Below are 5,255 nucleotides of genomic sequence, written 5' to 3'. Positions count from 1 at the left end.
CCCCCATAGGAATGAATGGCGGGGGCGCCTAGGGGTCGAAATCCCCCATTGAAATGAATTGCTGCTTCCTAGTGGTCGAAACCCCCATTGAAATGATTGGCGGGCTACCAGGGGTCGAAATCCCCCATTGAAATGAATGGCGGTTACCCAGGGGTCGAAATCCCGCAATGAAATGAATGGCGGGCTACCAGGGGTCGAAATCCCCCATTGAAATGAATGGCGGGCTACCAGGGATCGAGATTCCCCCATTGAAAGGAATGGCGGGCGCCCAGGAATCAAAATCCCCCAATGAAATGAATTGCGGGCTACCAGGGGTCGAAATCCCCCATTGAAATGAATGACGGTTGCCCTGGGGTCGAAATCCCGCAATGAAATGAATGGCGGGCTACCAGGGGTCGAAATCCCCCATTGAAATGAATGGCGGGCTACCAGGGATCGAGATTCCCCCATAGAAATGAATATTGGGCTCCCAGTGGTCGAAATCCCCCATTGAAATGAATGGCGGGCTACTGGGGTCGAATTCCCCTATTTAAGTGAATGGTGGGCTCCCAGGGGTCGAAATCGCCCAATAAAATGAATGGCGGGCTACCAGGGGTCGAAATCCCCCATTGAAATGAATGGCGGGGGCGCCTAGGGGTCGAAATCCCCCATTGAAATGAATGGCTGGCTCCCAGTGGTCAAAATCCCCCATTGAAATGAATGGCGGGCACCCAGGGGTCGAATTCCCCCATTTAAATGAATGGTGGGCTCCCAGGGGTCGAATCCCCCCATAGGAATGAATGGTGGGTTACCAGGGGTTGAAATCCCCCATTGAAATGAATGGCGGGTTACCAGGGATCGAGATCCCCCCATAGGAATGAAAGGCGGGGGCGCCTAGGGGTCGAAATCCCCCATTGAAATGAATTGCTGGCTCCCAGTGGTTGAAATCCCCCATTAAAATGATTGGCGGGCTACCAGGGGTCGAAATCCCCCATTGAAATGAATGGCGGGCGCCTAGGGGTCGAAATCCCCCATTGAAATGAATGGCTGGCTCCCAGTGGTCGAAATCCCCCATTGAAATGAATGGCGGGCTACCAGGGATCGAGATTCCCCCATAGAAATTAATATTGGGCTCCCAGTGGTCGAAATCCCCTATTGAAATGAATGGCGGGTACCCAGGGGTCGAAATCCCGCAATGAAATGAATGGCGGGCTACCAGGGGTCGAAATCCCCCATTGAAATGAATGGCGGGTTACCAGGGATCGAGATTCCCCCATTGAAATGAATGGCGGGCGCCCAGGAATCAAAATCCCCCAATGAAATGAATTGCGGGCTACCAGGGGTCGAAATCCCCCATTGAAATGAATGGCGGGTGCCCTGGGGTCGAAATCCCGCAATGAAATGAATGGCGGGCTACCAGGGGTCGAAATCCCCCATTGAAATGAATGGCGGGCTACCAGGGATCGAGATTCCCCCATAGAAATTAATATTGGGCTCTCAGTGGTCGAAATCCCCCATTGAAATGAATGGCGGGCTACCAGGGGTCGAATTCCCCTATTTAAGTGAATGGTGGGCTCCCAGGGGTCGAAATCGCCCAATGAAATGAATGGCGGGCTACCAGGGGTCGAAATCCCCCATTGAAATGAATGGCGGGGGCGCCTAGGGGTCGAAATCCCCCATTGAAATGAATGGCTGGCTCCCAGTGGTCAAAATCCCCCATTGAAATGATAGGCGGGCGCCTAGGGGTCGAAATCCCGCAATGAAATGAATGGCGGGCACCCAGGGGTCGAAATCCCCCATTGAAATGAATGGCGGGCTCCCAGGGGTCGAATTCCCCCATTGAAATGAATGGCGGGCGCCCAGGAATCAAAATCCCCCAATGAAATGAATTGCTGGCTCCCAGTGGTCGAAATACCCCATTGAAATGAATGACGGTTGCCCTGGGGTCGAAATCCCGCAATGAAATGAATGGCGGGCTACCAGGGGTCGAAATCCCCCATTGAAATGAATGGCGGGCTACCAGGGATCGAGATTCCCCCATAGAAATGAATATTGGGCTCCCAGTGGTCGAAATCCCCCATTGAAATGAATGGCGGGCTACCAGGGGTCGAATTCCCCTATTTAAGTGAATGGTGGGCTCCCAGGGGTCGAAATCGCCCAATGAAATGAATGGCGGGCTACCAGGGGTCGAAATCCCCCATTGAAATGAATGGCGGGGGCGCCTAGGGGTCGAAATCCCCCATTGAAATGAATGGCTGGTTCCCAGTGGTCAAAATCCCCCATTGAAATGATAGGCGGGCGCCTAGGGGTCGAAATCCCGCAATGAAATGAATGGCGGGCACCCAGGGGTCGAATTCCCCTGTTGAAATGAATGGCGGGCACCCAGGGATCAAAATCCCCCAATAAAATGAATGGCGGGCTACCAGGGGTCGAAATCCCCCATTGAAATGAATGGCGGGCACCCAGGGGTCGAAATCCCACTTTTAAATGAATGGTGGGCTCCCAGGGGTCGAATCCCCCCATAGGAATGAATGGTGGGTTACCAGGGGTTGAAATCCCCCATTGAAATGAATGGTTGGCTACCAGGGATCGAGATCCCCCCATAGGAATGAATGGCGGGGGCGCCTAGGGGTCGAAATCCCACATTGAAATGATTGGCGGGCTATCAGGGGTCGAAATCCCCCATTGAAATGAATGGCGATGGCGCCTAGGGGTCGAAATCCCCCATTGAAATGAATTGCTGGCTCCCAGTGGTCGAAATCCCCCATTGAAATGATTGGCGGGCTACCAGGGGTCGAAATCCCCCATTGAAATGAATGGCGGGCGCCTAGGGGTCGAAATCCCCCATTGAAATGAATGGCTGGCTCCCAGTGGTCGAAATCCCCCATTGAAATGAATGGCGGGCTACCAGGGGTCGAATTCCCGCATTGAAATGAATGGCGGGCGCCCAGGAATCAAAATCCCCCAATGAAATGAATGGCGGGCTACCAGGGGTTGAAATCCCCCATTGAAATGAATGACGGGGGCTGAGGAATCAAAATCCCCCAATGAAATGAATGGCGGGCTACCAGGGGTCGAATTCCCCCATTGAAATGAATGGCGGGCGCCCAGGAATCAAAATCCCCCAATGAAATGAATGGCGGGCTACCAGGGGTCGAAATCCCCCATTGAAATGAATGGCGGGGGCGCCTAGGGGTCGATATACCCCATTGAAATGAATGGCGGGCTACCAGGGATCGAGATTCCCCCATAGAAATGAATATTGGTCTCCCAGTGTTCGAAATCCCCCATTGAAATGAATGGCGGTCTACCAGGGAACGAATTCCCCTATTTAAGTGAATGGTAGGCTCCCAGGGGTCGAAATCGCCCATAGGAATTAATTGCAGGTTACCAGGGGTTGAAATCCCCCATTGAAATGAATTGCAGGTTACCAGGGGTTGAAAGCCCCCATTGAAATGAATGGCTGGCTCCCAGTGGTCGAAATCCCCCATTGAAATGAATGGCGGGCTCCCAGGGGTCGAATTCCCCCATTGAAATGAATGGCGGGCGCCCAGGAATCAAAATCCCCCAATGAAATGAATGGCGGGCTACCAGAGGTCGAAATCCCCCATTGAAATGAATGGCGGGCACCCAGGGATAAAAATCCCCCAATGGAATGAATGGCGTGCTACCAGGGGTCGAATTCCCCCATTGAAATGAATGGCGGGCTACTAGGGATCGAGATTCCCCCATAGAAATGAATATTGGGCTCTCATTGGTCGAAATCCCCCATTGAAATGAATGGCGGGCTACCAGGGGTCGAATTCCCCCATTTAAATGAATGGTGGGCTCCCAGGGGTCGAAATCTCCCATAGGAATGAATGGCAGGTTACCAGGGGTTGAAATCCCCCATTGAAATGAATGGCTGGCTCCCAGTGGTCGAAATCCCCCATTGAAATGAATGGCGGGCGCCCAGGAATCAAAATCCCCCAATGAAATGAATGGCGGGCTACCAGGGGTTGAAATCCCCCATTGAAATGAATGACGAGCGCTGAGGAATCAAAATCCCCCAATGAAATGAATGGCGGTCTACCAGGGGTCGAAATCCCCCATTGAAATGAATGGCGGGCTACCAGGGATAGAGATTCCCCCATAGGAATGAATGGCGGGGGCGCCTAGGGGTCGAAATCCCCCATTGAAATGAATGGCGGGCTACCAGGGATAGAGATTCCCCCATAGGAATGAATGGCGGGGGCGCCTAGGGGTCGAAATCCCCCATTGAAATGAATGGCTGGCTCCCAGTGGTCGAAATCCCCCATTGAAATGAATGGCGGGCTCCCAAGGGTCAAATTCCCCCATTGAAATGAATGGCGGGCGCCCAGGAATCAAAATCCCCCAATGAAATGAATGGCGGGCTACCAGAGGTCGAAATCCCCGATTGAAATGAATGGCGGGCGCCCAGGGGTCGAAATCCCGCAATGAAATGAATGGCGGGCACCCAGGGGTCGAATTCCCTTATTGAAATGAATGGCGGGCACCCAGGGATCAAAATCCCCCAATGAAATGAATAGCGGGCTACCAGGGGTCGAATTCCCCCATTCAATTTAATGGCGGGCTACTAGGAATCGAGATTCCCCCATAGAAATGAATATTGGGCTCCCAGTGGTCGAAATCCCCCATTGAAATGAATGGCGGGCTACCAGGGGTCGAATTCCCCCATTTAAATGAATGGTGGGCTCCCAGGGGTCGAAATCTCCCATAGGAATGAATGGCAGGTTACAAGGGGTTGAAATCCCCCATTGAAATGAATGGCTGGCTCCCAGTGGTCGAAATCCCCCATTGAAATGAATGGCGGGCGCCCAGGAATCAAAATCCCCCAATGAAATGAATGGCGGGCTACCAGGGGTTGAAATCCCCCATTGAAATGAATGACGGGCGCTGAGGAATCAAAATCCCCCAATGAAATGAATGGCGGGCTACCAGGGGTCGAAATCCCCCATTGAAATGAATGGCGATGGCGCCTAGGGGTCGAAATCCCCCATTGAAATGAATGGCGGGCTCCCAGGGGTCGAATTCCCCCATTGAAATGAATGGCGGGCGCCCAGGAATCAAAATCCCCCAATAAAATGAATTGCTGGCTACTGGGGTCGAATTCCCCTATTTAAGTGAATGGTGGGCTCCCAGGGGTCGAAATCGCCCAATAAAATGAATGGCGGGCTACCAGGGGTCGAAATCCCCCATTGAAATGAATGGCGGGGGCGCCTAGGGGTCGAAATCCCCCATTGAAATGAATGGCT

Source organism: Vanacampus margaritifer, unplaced genomic scaffold, assembly GCF_051991255.1.
Source record: "Vanacampus margaritifer isolate UIUO_Vmar unplaced genomic scaffold, RoL_Vmar_1.0 HiC_scaffold_34, whole genome shotgun sequence".
Classification (NCBI taxonomy): Eukaryota; Metazoa; Chordata; class Actinopteri; order Syngnathiformes; family Syngnathidae; genus Vanacampus; species Vanacampus margaritifer.
This window is presented reverse-complemented; position numbering follows the sequence as displayed.